Below are 27,956 nucleotides of genomic sequence, written 5' to 3'. Positions count from 1 at the left end.
CGGCATGGCGGCTTAGTTGGTCGGCTCGGCAACTCGGCTTGGTGACTCGATATCACTATAATATATCGATTCCAAGGTTTTTGACCATTCCGAAGTTGTTTCTGCCCTCAGTTTTACCATCCGAGGTCAGTATGGTCCCTAAACGTTAAAGACAGCGTAGGTCGGGGGATTATTTTAATAAATAGCATGAGGTTTAGCTAGGGTACCTTATGAAAGGTTCTAAATTCTTATGTGGTTATCATACGGCATATTTAACTGCTGGGACTAGATCGTTGAGAGTGACTTCAACCAAGACCATCGAGGTAAGTGACCTTACTGTTGGAGTTAGCTTACTACGTGTTGTATGATGGTGCGTGCCCTGTGGCCTCTGCATGCACCATATTTAGGTGATATGATTATGTGATGTATAGATTGTGTTGACTGTAGATTGTGTATGTTATGTGATGTATGAATTACGTTGACTGTTTATGTTATGTGAAGTCATGAATGAAATGTTAGTATTATATGTCATGATTATGTTGATCGATGCCATAGATACAAGTAGAATTATCGAGTCATGTCATGAGATGTTTATGCAACTGGAATGTTTATGTAATATGCCATGTAATATAAGTCATGTGAGATGCCATGTGATGTAAGAAACGTCAATGCGATGTTAGCACTGCTTATGTAATGCCATGTTAGATATGTTAAGCGACCTCATGCATATATGTATGTCACATGCATCGGGATTCTTCCCCTTTATGATACGAAAGAATGAAATACGATATTTATGTTCGCCATGATATCATGCGGGCCCTTTTCTGTTCTGTAGTGTCCGGCTACGTGTAACACGTTTTGCCCGAACAAGTCAGGTCCAAGGGGTATGTTTACGAGCCCGCTTGGTGGGTTCATGTACACGTACATGGGCCATGTGTGAAGGAGTACCACACATCCAACCCTTCTCGGAATAGAAAAGCGCCCAAGGCTATGAAAAGTTTATGAAAAGTTAGGTCCCGCTCATATGTTGCATGTCTTTGCATTCCTAACTCCAACAGTGGGGTGACTTACTGAGTATTTCATAAAATACTCAAGCCACGTGCTACCTACATTTTTCAGGTAAAGGCAAGGCACCAATGTACGGTTGACAGCGGAGCTGAGGCCACCATGGAAGTTGGAGACGAGATATTTTTAGGAGTTTACTTTTATTAGACTGTTTTAAGTTATAGCATTGAGTATTGTTTTATTTGGATTTAATTTGAATTCAGCATTGAAGGTTTATTTTCGGAGTTTAGATTTTGTTTTGGATTCATGAATATTTATGAATGACTCTTTCAAGGTTATTTAGGATGGGCTTCCGCTTAAAAAGATAAGTATGCATGGGTGACGTCACTAATTAGGTTAAAGAAAATTAGGGGCATTACATTTTCTTTTCGTCCTAATTTGTTACATTTAAAATGTTAAAACTTGAAATATTCCTTAATCCTGAAAGGGTTTTGAGTAGAGTGATACTCGAGTAAAAGAGAGTACATGAATGAACTAAGATTATATCCGATAAAGTGACCCAGAGTATAGATGACTAAGAAATGCTTAAAAAGAATTGAAACTTACTACCTATATCAACGAGATGCACTTTCCTTTTTGTTGGCTTAATCATAAGAACTTCGAGATAAATGTACTTTTCTTGGAGCAATTTTATGTTGGAAGACCTCGTGAGAATTTTTGTAGCAAACATGTGAGTGAGGAAAAGACATGCTCGAAGGACTCATGTTTGTCTGTGGAGAAAGTTTTCGCTCTTAGAGGCGAGAAGTAAATAACCTTACAATATTGTTAGGGGAATATTAGGATCATTAACGGCCAAATCCAGAGTTTGAAAGCTTACACATGGGTTGATATAAGTAGAAACTTGAAACCCAACCAAATTATCAACATCAAAACTATAAATTCCCAAAAGATTTCTCCCCTTTTATTAGACTTAAATATGTAACATCTATATGTCTATTAAAAAACCTCATAACTCTCTGTAGAATTATTACATGTGAAAGGAAGCAAACATAAAAGAAAAAAAAAAGTACGTTTTGTGGGACCAAAATGAGTGAGGGAGATTTTACTTCATTTTTCTCAAGGGTGTATCGATTCAAACTTCCCCGAATGAAGATTTTTTAAGTAAAATCCATCATCAAATGCTGCCCAAATCCAGTTTTTTAATGTTGAATCATTCAGAAAGCCAATGCAAGTTCTCTGGCCAAAATACCTGAAACGAAGCATGTCCATTCAAACTGTTAAAATTGCCCCAATACAAAGTCGTATGCTAAAAGTTCATTTCAAATCTCTAGTGGAATTGGGCTCGCTTGTCCAAAACGCATTCGTTCAAATCATCATCTTTTGACTTGCAATGGGCATTTAAAATTGAGTTTGTTTGATAATGGTAAATAGTCACTTGTCATTTGCCTTATGGTAAATGCCAATTTTCCACTACAGCTTGTCGGTTGGATCCCGCAAAACATGTGTTAATAATAGTGCTTAATTCCAAAGCAAACAATTAGATAATAATTCTGTTAGAGTCTTCATTTTTTTAAAATATTCAAATTTGTTTTTGTTGACGTTTAATCATTTGGATTTGTTCATTATATAGCAAAATAAAAAAATAAAAAAAATACATGTTTTGAACAAGCTATTAAAGCAGTTTGAGAAGGTGATTTAAGCTTGATATCCACTCTAAAAATTAATTCCTATGAATGTTTTGAGGTTGGATATCTATACTTGTTACTCGTTATAAATATCAATTCTTTTTCATTTGGTATTTTTGGTGGACATGGAAAAATAAAGTTGTGCTAAACAGTCCTTAATTACAGTTCTAAAGGAGATTTAAGACAGAGTTATAAATGGTTGTTTAAAAGGAAGTTTATCAATTTTTTATTCACTTTAAACCAGAAGAAAAATAGATATGATTAATAAGAATGAGAGATTCACAACAAAATCAAAATTTAAAAGGTGTGGTCCAATGTTCAAACATCCAAATTCATCGCTAGTCGATATTGTCCGCTTTGTCTATTTTGTCCACATTGGCACGTTATGTAATATCGTTTGCTTCACGGTTTTAAAACTCGTCTTTAAGGAGAGATTTTCACCCTAAATTTTCCTATTTAACCTAAGACCATTAAATCAAATTTAACCTGACATTTAATACGGAATTACTTTAATGAACCCTTATTATAAGTTCCACATTAACTTCTTGCTTCATTTATTATTTCGGGAATAAAAAAATACAAAGAAAGAATGAAAAACATTATTGAATTAAATGTCCTGTACTTACCAATGACTTAATAATTATAAATACAACTGAACCTATACTAACCTACACTTTATTAAATGCAAATACAACTCAACCTATACTTTATTAAATACAAATACAACTCAACCTATAGTTTATTAAATACAAATACAACTCAACCTATAGTTTATTAAATATAAATACAACTCAACATATACTAATCTATACTATTGTCAAATGCAAATACTACTCAACATATACTATAGTATCAAATTGTTCTAGATTTAAGCAACATTAAAATAACAAACTAGATGAACATCGCTGCCTATGAAATTTTAATGCTGAATATATTATAGCATGGTGAGGTTATATATGAAATTTGGTGATCATTGGATAAGCATAAGTACGTAAACCAATAAATGGTACAAAATGGCCATAATGCCCCTAAGGATATCTCTCTACGGTTCCTGACCTAGAGGACCTCTAAATGCTATTAAATTCTGTAGTAGACCTTACTCTATGATATCTGATGGTGTGGTGAAGTTTGAAAGCCATTAGAACACACTAAGTAGCAAAACAAAGAATTAGGGGTAAAATGACAAAAATGCCCCTAAGACTACTTATGAAAATTCAAGGTCTATACTTGCTTCAAATGACTTCCTACTTTTTATAAGGCCTATTCCTAAGGACAAGAATGTACGTTCAAGTTGATTAGAGAAAGTTTGAAATCTGAAGCAAGTTAGGACCTAAGAAACGACTAAAGGAAACACCTCAAGACTCAAGACCCTTCTATAACCCTCCAAGGAATTCATTATGAATCTATGACCTTCTAGAACATCTCATGCTTGTTATTACGATGGATTCATATGTTTACGAATGCATGTTACAACTTATGCCTCAAGGAATTATGAACCTTAGAAACTTACAAGATTGAGAACTAAGAACAATACCAAACAAGCTCTACAACTACCAAAGCAAGAAGAATGCTAGATACCACTCATGGATAAGGGACCAAGGTCCTAAAACACAAAAAGTGAAGAAAAAATCCTAAGACCTCCCGCGGTAGAACATGTTTTTGACTCAGGCTACGCTGCTTGGAACGTATGAAGCCTTGACCGTAGGTATTCAGATTATGCCGCTTGGAACGCATGAAGCCTTGGGCATAGGTATTCTGGTTGTACCATAGGGCAAGCACTGGGTGCAGGATTTTAGACTACGCTTCTTGGAATGCATGAAACCTTGAGCTTAGGTATTCTGACTATGTTGCTTGGTGTCATGCTCATGCTCGTTCAAGGTGTGTTGCCCATGGCTACATGCCCATGACAAGCCAAACCCTTTATGTCTTTTCATTTTCTAGTGTTTTACTTTTGTATTTCTAGGAAATATGACGTTTCAAAAATATCATGTCTAGGCCTGCCCGACATGAAATGCCTCAGAATGTACTATAGGGGGATACGACTAGTTGTCAACTTCTCCCTACCCAAGGTTATATACTGTGAGCCGTTGTTATTTCTCTCTTGCTTGCTTATATAACGTCTCTTTCAAAAATCCCTCTTTGCCTTCATTTTCTAAAACCTTCTCTTAAAACTGAGGCCAAAGGCTTGAGCATACGTTGCTTGGCCGTAGGCGACGCAAGAATGAATTGGCTTAGCTCACTTGCCATTGGAAAGTGAGTGCCGCACAATCGCAAGTCTGCTGCCATCAAAAGTGCGATTGTGACAAGTGGTATTAGAGTTTTGTTAACTTTGTGACATAGCAAAGACCGAAAACATATCGACGACAAAGTCGACACCCAAATCACAAGCCGATCGACTTACTTTAATAGAGGAGGAAATGTTGTTCCTTAAAGAAGTCCCTGACACCATCCGCTTTCTAGAAGCACGAGTGACAAAATTGAATGGAAAAGTCGTAGAAATCGACGCAATGGGCAACCGCCTGGATGGGTTGCCAATCGTAGAACGAATGTTTCGAGCGACCTCGCTCGAAGAAAGAGTTGCTCCTACGAGCAGACCAAGACCGTCTGGTAGCCCCGATAGCTCTATCGCGCACAAGGATGGACGTGGCAAAGACTTCGACGTGCTACAAAATACAATGATGAGTTTCTTCAATGGATTAGCTGACGAATTCAGAACAACGATCGATGCCATCCAAGAAAAGATGGCTGCCATGAACACCCTAATTGAGGTGACCATGAAAGCTGTGGAGAACGTCACGGCTGAGCAAACTAATACAGGATCCAACAAACTGAACTTCCCAGACCCCAGACCTTTCAAAGGGAACCAGGACGCCAAAGAGTTGGAGAACTTCATCTTTGATGTCGAACAGTACTTCAAAGTCACAACGGCTTGTACCGACAACATAAAAGTGACAGTAGCCTCAATGTATCTCATAGACGATGCAAAACTTTGGTGGCGTACGAATGTGCACTATATCGAGAATGGATTGTGCACCATCGACTCATGGGAAGACCTCAAAAGAGAGTTGAGGGACCAATTCATCCCCAAAAACGTAGAACATCTAGCAAGGGAAAAACTAATAGCCCTAAAACAAACCGGAAGCATAAGGGACTATGTCAGACAGTTCTTGACCTTGATGCTAGATATTAGGGGCACATCAGAGAAGGACAAGGTATTCTTCTTTATAAACGGGTTATAACCGTGGGCCAAAACAAAAATACACGAGAAAAATATCCAAAACCTAGCTACCGCAATTGCCAGCACCGAGAGACTCCTAGACTTTGGGAACGAAGCAGGTTACCAAAGAAGAACAACACAGGCCCCAAACACTGGGGGCAAAACATATAAACTGCCAGGTCATCGAAATGGAAGCCCTGATAGGCCAAACAGAAGTAACGACAGACCAAGCGAGTGGACAGATAGACCTCTTCAGAACAATCAAGCAGGGACATCTCGAGGATCTTACCCTCAAAAGAACCACCCGACGACACCTTTACAATGCCTATTGTGTAAAGGCCCCCACAGGCTGTCCTACTGTCCTCATTGGGCCTCTCTCAGTGCACTCCAAATGTCCATTCAAGAAAGCAACGACACAGGAGTTAAGACCATGCCAGACAAGAAGGAAGATCAAGACAACCCTTGAATGGGCACGCTCAAATTCTTGTCAGTCCTCCAACGGAAGGTCGACCCAAAGGAGATAATAGAGAAAGAGCTCATGTTCGTAAATGCGACAATAAACTCTCGACCAAGCAAGAGCGCCTTGATAGACTCGGGAACGACCCACAACTTCATCGCCGATCAAGAAGCACGAAGATTGGGACTTACCATAGAAAAGAACCCCAGAAAAATGAAAACTGTCAACTCCGAGGCCTTCCCTATTGTGGGAGTTTCCAAAAGAGTCCCCTTCAAATTAGGGGCTTGGACAGGAGAGTTGGACCTTGTCGTGGTTCACATGGACGACTTCGAAATGCTTGGTGATCACCGACCACAACCCCACACTAATACCTACAAGCATCAAGCAACCAGGTAATCTTATTATGATCTCGGCCATACAATTGAAAAGAGAAATTGCACGAGAGGAACCTACATTTATGGCTATACCACTGATGGAAGAAGTGACCACTGAAGAAACTATTCCAAGCGAAATCGAGGAGGTATTAGACAGTTATGCTGACATAATGCCAGAGAGCTTACCATAAACATTACCACCCCGTCGAGGCATTAATCATGAAATTGAACTCCTCCTTGGGGTTAAACCCCTAGCGAAGAACGAATACCAGATGGTTCCCCCTGAGCTGGCCGAATTGAGGAAACAACTAGATGAGTTGTTGACGGCAGGATTCATCCACTCGGCAAAGACGCCTTACGGAGCCTCCGTACTATTTCAGAAAAAGAAGGATGGGACGTTGCGTCTGTGCATAGATTATAGAGCCTTAAACAATGTGACGGTATGCAACAAATACCCACTACCGATAATATCCGACTTGTTCGACCAATTTCACGGGGCCAAATACTTCACGAAGTTGGACTTATGATCAGGGTACTACCAAGTACGTATCACCTAAGGGGATGAGCCCAAGACGACGTGTGTAACGAGATATGGGGCCTTTGAGTTCCTGGTAATGCCCTATGGCTTGACAAATGCCCCATCTATGTTTTGCACGTTAATGAACCAGGTTTGCCATGAATACTTGGATCAGTTCGTCGTAGTATACCTCGACGACATAGTTGTATACAGCACAACCTTAGAGGCACACAAGGTGCACTTGAAGCTAGTGTTTGACAAGCTGCGGTAGAATTAGTTGTACGTCAAGAAAGAAAAATGTGTTTTCGCACCACCGGGTTGACCCCTTAGGACGAATTCTATGGTCGAGAACGCTGTACATGTATCAACTTCCTTGGACGTGTCATCAATTGTGGACAGATCGGTATGGATAGCGATAAGATAAAAGCTATCCAAGAGTGAAAAATCCTTACTTCCATATCCGATGTGCGATCCTTCCTAGGATTGGCAAATTACTATAGGCGGTTCATCGAAGGCTTTTCACGACGAGCCACCCCATTAACAGGGCTCCTGAAGAAAGATCACCCTTGGTCGTGGTCAAATAAATGTCAAATGGCCTTTGAAGATCTGAAGGCAACAATGATGAGGGGTCCTGTCCTCAGGTTAGTAGATGTTACAAAGCCATTTGAAATAGAGACAGATGCTTCTGACTTTGCCCTAGGTGGTGTCCTTATTCAAGAAGGTCAACCCATCGCTTATAAAAGTCGAAAGCTCAATGATGCTGAAAGGAGATACACTGTCTCCGAAAAAGAAATACTGGTTGTGGTTCATAGTGAAGACGGATAACAGCGTCATTTGCCACTTCTTCGATCAACCAAAATTGATGGCAAAACAAGCCCAATGGCAAGAGTCGTTGACTAAATTTGACTTCAAATTTGAACACAAGGCAGGAAAAAGTAATCAAGCAGCCGACGCGCTGAGTCGGAAGGGCCAACATGCGGCCCTGTGCATGTTAGCCCATATTCACTCAAGTCAGATCGATGGATCGATGCGCGACATCATCAAAGAACATTTACATAAAGACCCATCAGCCAAAGCTGTCGTCGAACTAGCTAATTTCTAAAGAAAACAGATTATACGTCCCAAGAACGGAAGAACTGAGGAAGGAGCTCATTCAGGAATGTCATGATACTTCATGGGCCGAACACCCTGGGTGGCAGAGAAGATCTTCCTTAATCCAAAAGGGTACTTCTGGCCAAATATGCGGGACGACATCATGCAGTACACCAAGACGTGCCTCATCTGCCAACAGGACAAAGTCGAGAAAGCCAAAGTCTTGGGACTCTTGGAACCTCTACCTGTGCCAACAAGGCCTTGGGAAAGTGTTGTTGACTTTGGCAATTCGGAGGACAATGTTGACGAAAAAATAGGCCGAAGGTTTCTTCGAAAGAAAATTAGCGAAAGTAAAAGGAGAGAGGGAGAGAGATTCACTCACATTTGCTGAAGACTCGATGTCATATTTTCATTCAGTTGAACTGTTTAAATAACAAATCTAATTGGAAAAACTAATTATACAGAAATAGGAAATTGGACGAAGACTCCGCCCAAATTGGCACCTATAATTACGCTTTTCCATTAGCGTGAATTCATATGTTTTTAGAAAACCTAACTAAATAAGGCATGACTTTTATTTAACAATCTCCTCCTAAAAGCTGTACCTTATTATTTGAACTCCGATCTTTGAGCGTAGTTCTTCAAATTTCACCCGCGCTAGGGACTTGGTGAAAATGTCTCCAAGTTGTTCCTCTGTTCGGATGAAATCAATCTTGATGAGCCCTCGATCTGCACATTCTCGAATGTAGTGGAATCTGATTTCTATGTGCTTGCTTCGGTCGTGCAAAACTGGATTTTTGATCAGGGAGATCGTAGCTTTGTTATCTACGTATAGCACTGGTGGATCGCTTTCTCTCCCGATGAGTTCTTCCATTAGTCGTGCAAGCTAGATCCCTTGTGTTGCTGCCATCAAAGCGGCGATGTATTCTGCTTCGCAAAAAGACAAAGCAACTACCTTCTGTTTTGTTGATTGCCAGCAGATCGCGTCGCCTGAGAGAAAGTAGATCATTCCGCTGGTGCTCTTACGATCATCAACGTCACCGGCCATGTTATCACTGTAGCCGACCAACTTGAGTTTCTCATTTCTGCTCCCTGCGCAGTATCTTACGCCCCAGCCTCTGGTTCCGGCTACATAGCGCAGGATGCGCTTGACAGCCACTAAATGCTCCTCCCTAGGTGCTTTCATAAACCTCGGCTACATAGCGCAGGATGCGCTTGACAGCCACTAAATGCTCCTCCCTAGGTGCTTTCATAAACCTGCTCATATATCCAACAGAATAAGCAAGATCAGGACGAGAGTTTACCAGATAGCGCAGACTGCACTGGTGGATCGCTTTCTCTCCCGATGAGTTCTTCCATTAGTCGTGCAAGCTAGATCCCTTGTGTTGCTGCCATCAAAGCGGCGATGTATTCTGCTTCGCAAAAAGACAAAGCAACTACCTTCTGTTTTGTTGATTGCCAGCAGATCGCGTCGCCTGAGAGAAAGTAGATCATTCCGCTGGTGCTCTTACGATCATCAACGTCACCGGCCATGTTATCACTGTAGCCGACCAACTTGAGTTTCTCATTTCTGCTCCCTGCGCAGTATCTTACGCCCCAGCCTCTGGTTCCGGCTACATAGCGCAGGATGCGCTTGACAGCCACTAAATGCTCCTCCCTAGGTGCTTTCATAAACCTGCTCATATATCCAACAGAATAAGCAAGATCAGGACGAGAGTTTACCAGATAGCGCAGACTCCTGACAATGCTGCGGTAATTGGTGGAGTCGACTGTCGTCGTAATGCCGGCCTTCCTTAGTTGGAGTCGGGCCTCCATTGGCGTCTTGGTAGGATTACTGTCCACAAGCCCAGTTGTGTCCAGCAGCTTCTTCGCGTATGCACTTTGGCAGATGGAGATGCCGAAAAAGTTCTGTTGCAGTTCGATGCTGAGGTAGTAGCTGAGCACGCCGAGATCGCTCATCTCGAAGTTGTTCGAGCACGCCAATCTGAGCGAACACTCGCTCCTCCTCTATTCAACTTGATTGTTGATAAGATTGGTTCTTCTGTAATGATATACTACCGATCGCTTCAACGAGGCTCTGATACCACTTGTTGACTTTGGCAATTCGGAGGACAACGTCGACGAAAAATAGGCCGAAGGTCGAAAGAAAAATTAGCTGAAATAAAAGGAGAGAGGGAGAGAGATTCACTCACATTTGCTGAAAACTCGATGTCATATTTTCATTCAGTTGAACGGTTTAAATAACAAATCTAATTACAAAAATAGAAAAACCCATTATACATAAACAGGAAATTGGACGAAGACTCCTCGACTCCTCCAAAATTGGCACTTATAATTACGCTTTTCCATTAGCATGAATTCATATGTTTTTAGAAAACCTAACTAAATAAGGTATGGCTTTTATTTAACAAGTGTGTCTCTGGACTTCATAACACACCTCCCAAAAGTCGAGGAATATAATGCCATCTTGGTCATCGTAGACTGGTTCTCGAAATATGCAACGTTCGTCCCCACTCCCAAATTATGCTCGGTTGAACTAACAGCCCAACTATTTTTCAAACACGTTGTAAAGTTATGGGGCATTCCGTCATGCATCATCAGTGATAAGGATTGTAGATTCATTGGCACATTCTGGACTGAATTATTCGCCTTCTTAGGAATGACTTTAAACATCTCCTCGAGCTATCACCTCAAACCGATGGACAGACAGAATGGTTCAACTGCTTACTTGAAGAATACTTACATCATTGCATTGACGCTCGCCAGAAGAACTAGATACGACTTCTAGATGTCGCCCAATTCTGTTTCAATTGTCAAACGAGCTCGTCAACAGGAAAGGGTCCCTTTGAAATTGTAAGTGGACGACAACTGGCCTTGCCCCATATTATCGATCATTCTTATGCAGGAAAAAACCCTCAAACTCAAAACTTCACAAGAGAATGGAAGCAAACAACAGATATAGCCCGGGCATATTTAGAGAAAGCTTCCAAGAATATGAAGAAGTGGGCCGACAAGAAGCGCCGCCCCCTCCAATTTCGAGCAGGAGATCAAGTCGTCATCAAGTTGAGACAAGAACAGATCAGATTTCGCAGCCGAAAGGACCAGAGACTAGTTCGAAAATATGAAGGCTCGGTTGAAGTCCTTAAAAAGATCCGGGCTACCTCCTACAGAGTTGCGGTACCCACATGGATGAAAATCCACCCGATAATTCATGTGAGCAACTTGAAGCCTTATCACTCTAACCCAGACGACGACCAGCAAAATGTAATCACGAGACTGAGCATCGATCTGAAACAAAGAGACACCAAAGAAATAGAGGAGATCCTAGCCAACAGGGTTAGGAAGATAGGAAGACCTGTGCAGACGATTCGTGAATTCCTTGTCAAATGGAAGAATCTCCCTATGAAGTAAACAAGCTAGGAACGCACCGAAGATCTAGACTCCGCCGCCATCCACATTGCAAGGTTTGAAAGTAGTCGGTTGACAAGGACGTCAACCAATTAGGTGGGGGAGGATGTCATGGTCATGCTCGTCCAAGGCATGTTGCCCATGACCGCATGCCCTTGACAAGCCGATCTTTTCATATTCTAGTGTTTTACTTTTGTATTTCTAGGAAGTATGACGTTTCAAAAATATCATGTCTAGGCCCGCCAGACATGAAATGCCCCGTAGTGTACTATAGGGGGATACGACTAGTTGTCAACTTCTCCCTACACAAGGTTATATACTGTGAGCCATTGTTATTTCTCTCTTGCTTGCTTATATAACGTCTCTTTCGAAAATCTCTCTCTGTCCTCATTTTCTAAAACCTTCGCTTAAAACTGAGACTAGAGGCTCGAGCATACGTCGCTTGGTCGTAGGCGACGCAAGAACGAATTGGCTTAGCTCACTTGTCGTTGGAAAGTGAGTGTCGCACAATCGCAAGTCCGTTGCCATCAAAAGTGTGATTGTGACACTTGGAACGCATGAAGCCTTGGGCATAGGTATTTAGATTGTATCATAGGGCAAGCCCTTGTTGCATAATTAGACTACATCACCTGGAACATAAGAAGCCTTGTTTGTAGGTTTTCAGACTATGCCACTTGAAATGCATGAAACCTTGGGCATAGGTTTTCAGAGCATATCGAAGGGCAAGCCTTGAGGTGCGGGTTAAAACTGTGTCGCTTGGAATGCATGAAGCCTTGGACACAGGATGTCAGGATCATGTTTGATACTGTTAAATCTTAGGGGCAGTGTCTTCGAGAAAGAACCAAGAACCAAACAAGAATTTCGAAAATACCAAGAACAAGAGAAAGATCTAGGACTAGAACATGGATCAAGAACCAGGTTCTAAGGACAAGAACCAATAACCAAAAACCAAAAACCATAGTACTAAAGCCCTTAAAGGATAACCAATGTTTCAGAATCAAAGGATCAAAACCATACAAGTAGGCTACTTGCTAAGCCTTGTACTCATTCCTTATTTTCCATTTTTTTTAAGGTAATAAAGAGCTAGTCGAGGTCGAGAGCGAACTCTGGATCTGGTGCCATAGACAAGCCTGACTCGTGGTCTTCAACCCATTTGTTTTGAAATCTTTTAAGTTGGTTCCTTATTTTGTGTTTTAACTATTGTGTTGTGTTTTAATTACTCATGTATGAACACTATTTTGTTTTAATGAATATTATGTTTTTTTTTTTTTTTTTGTGAAAGTTTAACCATCTTTTTGGAGTCATTGATTCAGCCCGGTCCTTACATATGATGACCAAATAAAAGCCTCATTGGGCTAGGTAATGAGAAACTATGAAAATTCAACTAGGTGAAGGACTAGTGGGCCATAACATAAAATAACCCATAATGTAGTTCAAGCATATATTTTTCAATTTAAAAAATAACACATTATCAATCACGGTTCTATTTTTATTATAAACAATGTAACAATAGTAAAAAAAGTAAAAATCCAAAACTAATTAATAATAACTAATCCCTTCTGCTCACCCAAACTCTCACACAACTTCTTTCTGTACTCAACAAACTCCTTCTCACACAACCATATGTTACAAAAAACAAAACTGAGATATTATCGTCAAGATAACTCTTAATTTCATTATTATTTGCTAACCAACTAACTACCATCGAAGGATCATTCATCCAAAACCCAGATATTACCGTCAAGATAAGAAATGTTCTATAATCTAAAAATCAGCTCACTGTTCACTACAAATTTGGCAATGATGATTTGGGAGTCCACAAGCTGACACCTTGGACCAGCTACGACTTCAATTTTTGTCCAAGCTGGGGCTCAACATTGTTTTACTGTTCCTTCTAATGGCCTGGCTTGTTTCATTACTTCAATGACTACATAGATAAGAGAGATAGAGATAATTGTGAAAGTACTCCATGCTGGTGGCATATGAGTAAGCAAAGTGGCATATGAGTGAGCAAAATATCTATATGTTAAATATAAAACCGATAATATTATTATATTTGCTGTAATTGGTCATGTAAAAAATCCATATATCCATAAATTTGAAAGTTTTATTTTAATATTGAAATAAATAGATGTTTTTGATATGTAGTTTTTGTGGGTTTTTTTTTTCCCTATTTTAAAGCTTGATATGATTGGTATAAGTGAAATATAAGCGATCTTAATAACCTATCGATATAAATTACAATCATTATTGATAATTAAAACAACTATATGAGATGCGACATTGCACTAGAAGGATTTTGACCTAGAGTAAAGGTAAGGTAGAGCCTTTGGCTTGGCCTAGAGTAGAGGCATGTCGGTTAGAGTTATTACATGTATGATTGAACAAAGTTTAGTTTCTATATAAGTCATGTTTGGTTAGTGAAGAACCTTGTCTAAAGTCTAATGAAGCCACAAAGTCAGGTAAAACCTAAGTACGACTGGACAGTATTTGAAAATGCTACCACAATTGTAACGATTCAGATTTTTCATTTTTGCCTTATTTGTTAAGATTTTATTTTTATTTTTATAAATGACAAGATATTATATTATGCATTTATTTCCGTTGGAAGAGGTGCAATTTTAAACAAGGAAGTTATTAGAAATTGTAATGCCTTGGGTTACTGGAATAAAATAAAATAAAATAAAAATAGAATAAATAATTAAATGTAATCTCCCCGGAAATAGAGGGATTTCGTGCGAGGCCTGAAACATTCCTATTTCTCTAAATTTCCTTATCCTAAAACCCTAGTATGCCTTATTGGGAAATGTCTTGAGATTAGTTTTATATTCCTATGCCCAACCTTTTACATCCCTTGAAAACGATTCTCTCCAAACTTTCCTCCAGAACGTTGGGGTTGCTCTTCGAAGGAAGAATCGAGTGGAAGTAAGGTATTGATGTGAGGATCATTGTGTCAAAGAAGGTTGACCATCAAAAATCGGTGTTGAGGACGTTGTGGGATCGGTTGGCGTGTCGCCGGAATTGGGGAGACGGAAACTAGAGTTTCGTTGCTTGTTGGGTAAGGAAGGTGAGCTTTTTGGAATAGGGTCGAGCCGCAGACGCACACCCAGTAGCCCTAGCAGCTTCGCATGCGTACACAGTGCGGGTCGGCTCGCACGTGTATGAAATCGCCTCGATTCCGTCAATTCCCGAAGCTCGACTTGGCGGCTTAGTTGGCCGGCTCGACAACTAGGCTTAGTGCAAGGTATCACTATAATATATCGATTCCAAGGTTTTTGGCCCTTCCAAGCTATTTCTGCCCTTAGTTTTACCATCCAAGGTCAGTATGGTTCCTTAACGTTAAAGACAGCTTAGATCGAGGGTTTATTTTGATAAATAGCATGAGGTTTAGCTAGGGTACCTTATGAAAGCTTCTATATTTTTATGTGGTTATCATAGGACGTATTTAACCGCTGGGATTAGCTCATTGTGAGTGACTTCAACCAAGACCATCGAGGTAAGTGACCTTACTGTTGGAGTTAGGTTACTACGTGTTGTATGATGGTGCGTGCCCTGTGGCCCCTGCATGCACCATATTTATGTGATGTATAGATTGTGTTGACGGTAGATTGTGTATGTTATGTGATGTATGAATTATGTTGACTGTTGACTGTTTATGTTATGTGAAGTTATGAATGAGATGTTAGTATTATATGTCATGAATATGTTGATCGATGCCATAGATACACGTAGAATTATCGAGTCATGAGATGTTTATGCAACTGGAATGTACTTTCATGTTATGTAGTATGCCATGTAATGTAGGTCAAGTGAGATGCCATGTAATGTAAGAAACGTATATGCGATTTTAGCATTGCTTATGTAATGCCATGTTAGATATGTTAAGGGACCTCATGCATATATGTATGCCACGTGCATCGGGATTCTTCCCCTTTATGATACGAAAGAATGAATTACAATATTTATGTTCGCCATGATATCATGTGGGCCCTTTTCTATTCTGTGGTGTCCGGCTACGTGTAACACGTTGTGTCCGACCAAGTCAGGCCTAGGGGGTATGTTTACGAGCCCGCCTGGTGGGTCCATGTACACGTACATGGGCCGTGTGTGAAGGAGTACCACACACCCAACCCTACCTAGAATAGGAAAGAGCCTTGCATGTGTTTGCATTCCTAACCCCAACAGTGGGGTGACTTACTGAGTATTTCATAAAATACTCAAGCCACAGACTACTACATTTTTCAGGTAAAGACAAGGCGGTTGACGGCGGAGCTGAGGACACCATGGAAGTTGAAGATGGGATATTTTTAGGAGTTTACCTTTATTGAACTATTTTAAGTTATAGCATGAATATTGCTTTATTTAGATTCATTTTTAAATTCGGTTATTGAAGGTTTATTTTTGGAGATAGGTTTTTTGGATTTATGAATGTTCATGAAAGACTTTTCTTTGTTTCCAAGGTTATTTATGATGAGCTTCCACCGTAATGAATTATGTATGCATGAGTGATGTCACTAATTAGGTTTAGAAAATTAGGGCGTTACAACAATGTACAGGGAGGTTTATCGAATCAAGTTCACAACCAATTGTTATTAGAAGACAATCACGTTATAGTAGTCCCATTTATTTAAGTTTCCCAACTTTGAGAGAAGTTGATGTAAAACGTTGGGTTTATATAATGAAATGATAGTACAAATATATGATATAATAGGCACTTTACATTATGTCATAAATGATAAGGTAATAATATATTCATTTTCATTGAGAAATAAAATATTAGAGGAGGGAAATAGGAACTTACCGCATTTTCCAACTCCATCATAGATGGTAAACTAACAATTTAAAGGTTCATTATTTTTTAAAACAAATTTAAAAACAAGAGTTTCCAAAATTTCTAATTCATTTTCGATAAGAAAGAACAATAAACGAGATTTTCAAATAGTTATCAATTTTTTTCGGTCTTTTAATAAAAAAAAAACCAAGAACTATTTCAAATGAACCTTATTTAGCTAATCTAGATCTATGGGTGGTCCTTTGGTTTAAGGTTTTGTTTATGTTACTTATAAATCAAATAATTATATTTAGTGTAGTATGAAAAATGTTATAAGAAAGAGTGGACCTCACATATTCATGATAGGTAGATTTAGGGGAAAGAAGAGACAGAAAAATTTGTCAGTAAGATCTTCTTTTTCTTTTATATTGTTGTAATTATTTAGATTTTTAGTTATTATAATAGCATTTTTTTTAGAGAGAAAAAAAAAACAGGTAAATTGTGAACAGGGAAGATTTGGAGATTTAAACTATATTTTAAAAATTGAATATGTGATTCAAGCAACATAATAATATTGGTAATTTTTATATATACGACCAAACACAATCTAATTTATAAGAGATGACAGACCATGAAAAATAAATTACTCTTGAAATATTGCAAGAAAGTGCATAATACAGTAACTATGCCTTCTAGAAAACACAATAGTAATAATAGAAAAGGAAATCTTTAATAAAAATAAAATAATATATATATATATATATAATATATTTTAAGATAAAGTCTCTTATACTTTGCATGAAGTCTAACACACGCCCCGTTGACACATGCCCCTATGATTCTGCACATGTCATATTTATTGATATGTGTGAATTGTTTGTGAATCGATATGCTTATGATATGTTATGTATATGTTATGATATGTGAATTGTATGATAATACTTATAGTACGATGTGTTCAATGGTATGTTTGAGATAAGTTACGAGAAAGATGCACTAAACGTAATGTAACAATAGGAGTAAGATATGTTCATGAGACATTAAAGTTAGGTTACGCATCGAAGTGCTATGGATATGAGAGATTGATAAAAACAATATGGTCACGATCGATTGATTGAATACAATTAGGTTATGGGTAGAAAGGAATGGAATTATGATAGATTGATAGAACGATAGCGTTAGGATACATTCCTGTAACGATATGACTAAGGTATGTTCATGTAATGATATGACTGTGATAGGTATAAGAATGTTAAGGCTATGATATGTTAGGGAACGATATGACCACAAAGTGTTTACGATATGATATGATTATGATACGACATGTGAAAGACAAATATATATATATATATATATATATTCGTATATGATATGAGATGATATGAGATATGTTATGGTACGAAATATATGATAAATTGACATGTTTATACTATGATATATTGTGATGCGATATGTTATGATATGATATGTATATGATGAAAATAGTTATGTCCAAAAACATGAAATGTTATGATATGATATATTTATGTAATTTAAAATGTATTAACATTGTTAAAATTTCAAGATTGTCATTCCAAGTTTTATGGCATCTAAGGTATCCACTATGCTTATATGATGCCAATTTTTAAAAGAGAAATTTGTTAAGCCCATTCTTGATATTACAAAGGAGTTCGAGAAAAAAGAAAAAAAAAAGGGTTAAGGTGCCTTTCCCTTATGGATATAGGACCATTGTTAAAATGACACTTTTAGTATGCATAGGCAAAAAGGTTAATTATTGATCCTTTAGCAAAGTTTAGAGAATTTGGAGATCAACGTAGGAAACTAGTAAAAACTATTGATTCAGTTGATGGAATCAAGATGAGAGAAAAAAAAAAAAAGGGTGAGGATCGTAGGATTAAATTTGAGTAAATTTGTCAACCTTATTGCCCACATGAACATTTATTTCAATGAAGCGCGTAAGTCATCGACCTACTAAGTGAGAGTTCTGTTGCTCATGAAATTTTAGGAAGAATCAATACGATAAAGTTATTTATGAAATTTCATTGGCCATTAAAATATGATAATGGGCTAAACCAATTGTAGGTGTAAAATGACTAAAATACCCGTATAATTATGACCAAAGTGACCTTTAAATGACATAATCTTGATGAGTAGCCTTATGTCATGGTACAAAGGGATTACACAAAGTTATTGTAACGATTCACATATTTTCATTTTTTCTTATTTTTAAAATTTTATTTATATTTCAAAAAATGACAGATATTATGTTGCCGCATTTATTTTCGCTGGAAAATATGCATGATTTTCGGTGAGACAATTATACCTTATTGGGATGATTTTCGGTGAGACAATTATACCTTATTGGGAAATATCTTGAGATTCTTCTTCTATTCTTGTGCCCAACCTTTTACATCCCTTAGAAATGATTTTTGTTTCCAAACTCACATTTTGTATTGAGTGTGTTTGAGAGAATGGGAACCGAGGGTGTTCGAAAGGAAATTGTGTGGGTTGGTTTGTTGGTCTTTTGGTGAGTTCTTAGAATCGGTGGGGTTGCTAATCCGGAGGGAGAATCAAGTGGAAGTAAGCATCGACTTTGGGATCGCTGTGTCGAAGAAGGCAGGTCGTCGGAATCGAAGAAGGAGGACACTACGTGACCTCATCGGAAACGGAGAAGACTATGTCATCGGCGGAGGCAGCGCATCTTCGATTGGTGGTTTCGAGGAAGAAAAGTAGATATGATTAATAAGAACGAGAATCAAAACAAAATCAAAATTTAAAAGGTGGGGTCAAATGTTCGAACATTTCACTCCACATATTTTAACACATAAAAATAGAAAAATATCTATAACAACAAAATTCATCGCTAGTCGATATTGTCCGCTTTGTCCACTTTGAATCGCGTCTGCTTCACGGTTTTGAATCGCGTCCTTAAGGAGAAATTTCCGCCTTAAATATTCCTATTTAACCTAAGACTCTTACTACTCATTTAACCTGACATTTTATGCGGAATTATTTTAAAAAACCTTTATTATGAATTCCACGTTAACTTCGTGTCTCAATCATTCCTTCGGGAATAAAAAAATACAAAGAAAAAACAAAAACATTAAAAAAATACAAAGAAAAAACAAAAACATTAGTGAACTAAATGTCTTATACTAATGTATGGGCTAGTAATTATAATTTTGGCTCAGTAATTATAAATATAACTGAACCGATACTAATAATACTTCGTTAAATGCAAATACAACTGAACCTACAGTTTATTAAATGCAAATACAACTCAATCTATATTGACCTATACTATTGTCAAATGCAAATACAACTCAACCTATACTAACCTATAATACTGTCAAATGCAAATACAACTCAACTTATACTAATTTATACTATTAAATTTGAAATGCGAATCTATCCTATTCAGGTGCTATGATCTCGGGGTTGCAACGCCTTCGTCAAGCTTACAAGGGCACCTTTCCTTTATGTGAAAAATATAGTAGCACGAGTCTTGAGTGTTTTAAAAATACTTAGTAAGAAACTTCCTATCGAGGTTATGATGCAAGAACAAGCGACTTCAATGATGAACCTATCATAACAGTCTATTTTCCTAAGTTACTATCCTAACGGGTGGCTTGGATGTGTACCATATATTCTACGCATGACCCATATGTACGAGTATGGACCCTCCAGTCGGTTCGCACACCTCTGGCCCCTTTCCTTGTCAGGCGAGCATGCTCTGGTAGCTCTCTATGTCGGATACCCATTAGAAATAGTAGCCATCACCTAATCTTGCATGAAATAATTTTAAACATACTCCTAATAATTTAAACTAACTAAGCCTAATTATGCATAAAAACTTACTCCTAATGATTTAATCTAACTATTCCTAATTACGCATAAATAATTTAACCTCGATTCCAAAAATTTAACTTAAACCTAATTATGCATAAAAACTTACTCCTAATAATTTAAACTAAGTCAAATTATACATAAAAACTTACTCCTAATAATTTAAACTAAGTCTAATTGTGCATAAAAACTTACGACGAACAATTTAAACTAAGCCTTAGGCATAAAAACTTACTCATAATTTATAGTAAGCCTAATTACTCATAAAAATTTACTCTTAATAATTTAAACTAAGCCTAATTATGCATAAATAATTTAAACTCCATTCAAAAAATTTAACTAGCTAAAAGGTAGTAATACTAACCTTGAACGCTTTCAAAAAAAAATGAAACTAAGAAGAAAGGGTTCGAGCCTATCAAACCCAGGTCTTGAAAGTGTACTCCCTAACTTGTTCAAACGGTTCATTTGGGACTATAAAATTAAGTGGGGACCTCCCTTTTATTTATTTTTTATTTTTTTTATTTTTGTTCGCACACATACAAAAGAAACTTTGAAAAGTATCTTGCTCACACGGTTCATCTGGGACTATAAAATTAAGTGGGGACCTCCCTTTTATTTATTTTTTATTTTTTTTATTTTTGTTCATACACATAGAAAAGAAACTTTGAAAAGTATCTTAATACTGGAATTAGTTGATTATTTCTCCTTCTCTCTTCCCTATGTTTTCACAGGTTATTTCTCCTTGATCTCTTTCCTTTGTTTTCACATCGTTTCCTTGATTTTATAGTCTTGTAAATCATTTTCTTCTGATTTTTTTTTATTTTTTTTTATTTTTCATTCTATGCATAACAAATAATCTTTAATGATATTTTTTACCGAAAAAAATGTTGTCACATTTGGTTGGTTTCATATTAAAAGGTTGGAATTGACTATAAGTTTTTTTAAGAAAAATTGACTGAGTTCTTTGCATACATCAGTTTTCTTATCTTAACCTTCTCATTTCCAATTATTATACATATATTATACATATTTTCTTTTCATCCTCGTGACAGCCCAAACTCATCTATGGTGGGCTAAACTTGTAAACCACCATTTTTGTGTATGAACCGTTAATTCCTTTCCATTCTAAGTAAACTAGTTTCTTTAAGTCTAATATGTTCACCGTCTTTACCATACAATTCCTTGGAAACCTAATTCTGGAATATTGTTGATTTAAACCGAAAACATAACAAATTCTAACCTTTTGTGTTTTATATTATAATCTAATTTGAATTTGATTTGGGTTAGAGGATGTTATTTTGAAAAAAGTTTCAATTTTCTTTTGGGGGTGGAAAGACATTTATCGGTAGGTTTTAATTTAGTTTTGGTGTATATATTTTCAAATTTACTTCATTTTTGTGCTTATTTTCTACCCGATTGAGAGTTTGATATTCAACTTGAGGTCTATATTTTATTGTTGAATAACAAGTTTAATATTTTATTATTGAATAACAATTTTAATATTTTATTGACATGTACTCTTCTTCTTTATATTAAAACTTTCCATGTAGTTAGAAAATTCATACTATTAATAGACTTTTTATTAGAATAGTATTACAGCAAGCAGTCACAACTTGAGTAGAAAAAAAAAGATTTTATGTGCAGTAAGAAGAAGGGTGATGGTTTTGTCTAAGAAGTCTAGGGATGAATTGGCTTGAATATCTTTATTTGACTATTATTCTAATACAAACCCCTCTTATCTGCACCCTAAATGCAATGCCAATAGTTGCATTTATTGAAGCCAAGTTCCATTCTCTCACCAAAAAACCTCGAACCAAAGCTTCACATAATTGATGCTAAAGTTGCACCAAAACAATGTTGTTTGCCTAAAAATTCTCTCTGAATTCCAAACTGCAAGTCAAGAATATTCTCTCTTAAATGAAAAAGTTAGGTCAAATGGACACAAATTCAATTGAAAAAAAAAAAAATTAAGAGTTACAATTACATAGTCAAATGTTCAATTTAATAAAAAATATTCATAAATACATTGGTGGATAGCTCAACTGCTCAACTAGGTACAATCATATATACTTCAATCCGGAGGTCAAATATCCTAACTCTCCACCCCACATATTTATTAAAAAAACAAAAACTAACCCCTAAAGGAACACAAATTTTTCATAAATGAGATAGAAAATCAACATTAATGTAGATTTTTTTTTTAATGTTCAATATTATATTTTTCAAATTTATGGAATTTTGAAATTCCACCCACCCTTAAACTTAAAATAAAAAAAATATCAATTCCGAAAATTTAGATATAAATAAAATAATATTGTTTAGCATGGTAGAACACCCTTATTTGCCTAGATTGATTTACAATGGGCAGAGTATATATACATCTTATTTTATAGCCTTTATTTTTTTTATTAACTTAGAACTGGTTTGTATTTCATTTGGGATCCTTTTGAATCATATATATAAACATTGAACTACAACAAACCTCGGTCATATATTCTTTTGATGTAGAATGCTAATAATAAAAAAGGAAAAACCTGAATGGATATTAAGTATGTTGTGTTTGTTAAGTTAAGCTTAGCATAGCATCACACACGAGACCCAAAACTTAGATTACACCTTTTTCTTTCTAATGTCAATCATAAACTTCTCCCAATATCATTGCATTCCAAATTTCTTCCATTTTTGTGCAGGAAACTTTTAATAAAATCGAGAATTTAATATTCATGTCGACGTTTGTATTTTATTCTTCAATAGCAACTTGGACATCTCATCGACATGCAGGCACTTTTTTTTGTTAAAAAATATCTAATAATTGATAACACAAATGTTCAATAGACTTGCTTTTATTAGAATATAATTGTAGTAAGTACATCTCGAAAAGAAAAGATTTCATGCAGAGGGAAGCAATGTGATGTTTTGGTCTAAGAAGTCCATTGATAAATGAGCTCGAATACCTTTGTTTTACTATTATACACAAGAAAACCCTTCTCATCAACACCCCAAATGAAGTGTCAATAATTTAATCATTTTTTAAGCTTAATTCCAAATTTCACTTCTAAAGAAAGAATTTAAATGGTTAGTTATCTAGGACTAAATTTTAAATAGTCTAAAGGAACTAACTAAAATTTTAAAGGACTTACAATGGAGACTTGTTGTAAATATTAATTGGGAATAAGGATAATTAAAATCTTCATTTAAGGGTAGAAAAATAAATATATAAAACATGGTTTCTTTAACCTACTTTCCCAAGTTTAACCTACTTTCCCAACTAACTTCTTTCTCTCTCTCAATCTTTACTGTAGAGTCACTTTTTCCTGGAGATTTCCCAATCAAACACAATTGTTGGTAGATTACAGCAAGTTTTTCAATTTGAATTCGAAAAGTACGAACAAGGAATTTCCCTTAAAAAAGACAAATTTAGCCACTGTTGTTCTTGGAATGATAGGAATGATATTTTCTACGACGTGAGATCTCACATCAGTTGAAGAGGAGAACAAAATTTCTTATAAAGGTGTGGAAACCTCTCCTACACACTTATGTCTTAAATTCTTTGGTGGAGGTCCAGAAATGAAAGCCAAAGAGGACAATATTTACTAGAAGTAAAATTGAGTTGTTACAAATAATATCAGAGGAAGATATCGAGCGGTGTGCCAGCGAGAATCCTGAGCCCCCAAGACTCAGTTATCGAATGGTGTGCCAGTGAGAATGTTGAGCCCTCGAGGGAGGTGGATTGTGAGGTCCCACATCGATTTGAGAAGAGAATGAAACATTGTTTACAAGTGTGTGGAAACCTCTCCCTAGCATACGTGTTTAATACGTGTTTTAAACCCGGCTCGAAATGTGAGCCAAAATCAAACCCTCAGCCTCTGTGAACTGCAAACCAAAACCTCAAATCTTTGTCCAAACCAAATAGGTTTGCAACCATCAAGCAGTCGTGGCCCATTGGTGCAACCACCAAAAACAAACCCAGTCAGCCCATGCGAATGTGGCAGCCTAGGAATCTTCATTACGTGCCGATCCAGCAACTCACTGTAGACACAACACGCATCTAGCCAATGAGCACATCCTTTGACACAGTAGGCACTCAGGCCAAAACGCTTGTTCCTTAGCATAGTAGTCTCATAACCTAAGCGCTTGACTCGATAATAGTCCGACCTAGACTGCAAGATGTGTGCATATCCTGACCCTGTGACACATGTCCTTACCTGCGCGTCAAGCCCAACCTGTGTCCCTTTCGAGCATCGACTTCATGGCTCGGTACAGTAGCGGCTCAAATGACTTGAACAGTTTGGTTTACAAATTTTTAATCCGTTTCACTACTTTGAACCCTTTCCTACTAATTTTTACCTTTCTATAGTCAGCTTTTGCTCTTTTTATAACATTTGACATGAGTATGACCATTGTCTGGTTAAATTAAAGTATAGTAAGCTAATTAGAGGTTTACTTGTGAACGTTATGTAGATAAATTTGTTTAGTTTGTTTTAATATTTTATCCTAAATTCACATAAGTTGACTTGGTTTCAAGGGACGAATTTGGAGTAGCTCCAATGATAAACTAACAACCCTTTTCTAATCTACTCAAGTGAGTGGCTCTATTATTTGATTGGTTGGATGAATTGTGTTACGTATTATGACGCATACTCGTTACTCTTGCACGTGTCATAATTATGATTGCTACGCTATCCAATATTGTGTTTATGCCATGTTTATAAGCTATATTATAGTGTGACTATACTATGTTGTATTAATACGTTATCGTGATGATAATTTATGATGCCCAAACCTCCATTGACTATGTCATGTAAGTTATGCTATGTAAGAAAGATTTGATAGGAACTATATCTGCATAATTCACAAAGTCCTGAGTCCATGAGAGAAGCCTAAAGGGTACATGAGCCCTGGTGAGTCCATGTGCTTGTGGTTGGGTCGTGTGTAGGAGAGTACTATACATCAAACATTGCTCGGACTAGAAAGCTACTTGGGTATCCCCTTCATCATTACCTTTCATTCTCTCGTTTTTCTCCTACTCAACGTGCTTTTCTAGCTCTTATTACAGCCCAAACACAAGCTAAAAACCTATGATGAGGCAGTTGGCGACCCATTATGATAGCAAGCTATGAATGATGAAATTACAACTTTAAAACGTAATCATACTTGGTCTCTCGTTCCTCTACCACCTGGCCATAAAGCTATTGGTTGTCATTGGTTGTAAAAAATTAAATACAACTCTGATTGTTCTATTGAACATTATAAAGCTCGACTGGTAGCAAATGGATACACTCAGGTTGAAGGTGTTGATTACAAAGAGAAAGTTTCTCCTACAACAAAACTTACTACGCTTCGTTTCTTACTCACTATTGTCGCTGGTCAAAAATGGTTCACTCATCAGTTGGATGTTCAAAATGCCTTTCTGCATGGTAATCTAAACGAGGAAGCCTATATGTCTTTACCACCAGGTATTCGCCAATAGGGGAGAATACAGTATGTCAGCTCCATAAATCTCTTTATGGTTTAAAATAGGCTTCTCACAATTAGTTCTCCATATTCTCTACCACTATACAAAATGCAGGCAACACTCAATCCAAAGCATATTAATCTTTATTTACTAAGAGTAGAGGTACTTCTTTCATTGTAGCTCTTATCTATGTTGATGATATTTTGTTGACAGGCAATTATCTCAAAGAAATTCAATATCTCAAGATTAGTTTACTTGAAAAATTCCTTATAAAGATTTAAGGAATTTAAAATATTTCCTAGGCATTGAATTTTCTCGATCTAGAAAAGGAATTTTTATGTCTCAAAGGAAGTATGCTCTAGACATTCTTCGAGGCATAGGTCTTACAGGAGCACGTCTAGAAAAATTTCCTATGGAGTAAAATCTGGAACTTTCTTTAACAGAAGGAGAGAAGTTGAATGATCCATGTAAATACAACGGTTGATTGGCAGATTAATATATTTAATCATTACTAGGCCTGACATAGTATATTCAGGTCGTATGCTTAGTCAATTTATGCATGAACCAAGAAAACCACATTCGGAGGCATCTCTTTGAGTTCTGAGATAAATCAAAGGTACCCCTAGTCAAGGACTTCTACTACCATCTGAAAACAGCTTAAGATTACATGCATATTGTGATTAAGACTGGGGTGGTTATCGAACTTTCAGACGGTCTTTTCCTGGGTTTTGCATTTTCCTCAAAAATTCAATTATTTCTTGGAAGTCTAAAAAAATAAACCAATATGTCCAGATGATCAGTAGGAGCCGAGTATCGAGCTATGGTAAATACTTGTTTAGATTTAACTTGGTTACAATACATTTTTCAAGACATGAAAGTTTCATTGTCCGAACCAGCATTATTATATTGTGATAATCAAGCAGCATTACACATAGCAGCCAATCTAGTTTTTCACGAACGTACGAAACACATTGAAATAGATTGTCTTATAGTTCGAGAAAAGTTACAAGCTGGCGAAAATGCAATTGGCATATATTTTCACTAAAGCTTTGGGAAGACAACAATTTAATTTTTTGAAAGACGAGCTGGGTGTGATTGACATACATCCTCCAACTTGAGGAGGAGTATTAACATATAATATTTGGAGTATATATTATAATAATTAGTTCTGGAATATATCTTAGATATAATATTTTATCTTAAGATTTGATGAGTAGTATATTTACCATTTATTTTTAGGTATGAGTTGGTAGCTTGTATCCTATTTAAAAGTTGTGAACATTAATGAATATCGCACTTTCGATCCCACTTCTATTTCTCATTTTTCGATCCCACTTCTATTTCTCATTCTTAACAGTTTTACTTTACTGTTGATTTACTTGTGATTAAGGACTTAATTGTGAATATGATATTTCAAGGAACGTTCAATTGTATGAGTTTTTTTATTTTTTGCCAACATTTTTCATTTTCAACTTCGGCGTGACTCAACTCTTTCAAAGTAGTGGTGACCTATAATAATGTTTTTGTCTAAAATTATAAAAAATATATAATATTATTTACTAGTTTTGAAGCGAGTTATATGACATAAGATGTACTTTAAAAATTCAATTATAAAATACGGAATCAATGTAATATTATAAAATTTTAAACCAAAAAAACATATTTTTAGCTAAAATATAAACAAAATTAAATCACCCAAACATAAGGTGAACAAAAATTAGTAATAATTAATATGTTGGATATTTAAATTTTATAAATTTTAGTTATTAGTGTAAGCGTAGGGTGGATAAGTATGATTTTTTTAAATAATTATAAAAAAAAATAATAATAACCCAACAATTCGATCTAGCTCAATCCATGAGTTTTAAACTTTATTTTGATTGTTCAAGTCACCGACTAATATTTTAAATTGACCTAAAAGATTTTTTCAACTCAACCCGTGCCTACCTCTCCTAACTATAATACTTTTATATATATATATATATATATATATATATATATATAAAAGAAAAATAAAGTTTAACCTACCTGGCCTAAAAGTATCCATATGTACAACTTCGCGGTTATAGTCAAACCTACCTGACCTAAAAGTATTATATATATATATATATATAAAAGAAAAGAAGATATGGTTTGTGTTATTCACCCTT

At 36.5% G+C, this 27,956-nt stretch overlaps 1 long non-coding RNA gene across 1 annotated transcript; it reads left to right on the top strand.

Annotated features, from left to right (window-relative positions):
* Positions 1-42: 42 nt before the first annotated feature.
* Positions 43-16,012, top strand: LOC111436726. Its single transcript, XR_002709315.1, has 3 exons — positions 43-125; positions 15,173-15,230; positions 15,980-16,012. It is a non-coding gene; the product is annotated as an uncharacterized LOC111436726 (long non-coding RNA).
* Positions 16,013-27,956: the final 11,944 nt, after the last annotated feature.

The sequence above is a fragment of the Cucurbita moschata genome, unplaced genomic scaffold (genome assembly GCF_002738365.1).
Source record: "Cucurbita moschata cultivar Rifu unplaced genomic scaffold, Cmos_1.0 Cmo_Scf00059, whole genome shotgun sequence".
NCBI lineage: Eukaryota > Viridiplantae > Streptophyta > Magnoliopsida > Cucurbitales > Cucurbitaceae > Cucurbita > Cucurbita moschata.
The sequence above is the reverse complement of the archived record's forward strand: the minus strand, read 5'-3'. Positions and strand labels throughout refer to the sequence as shown.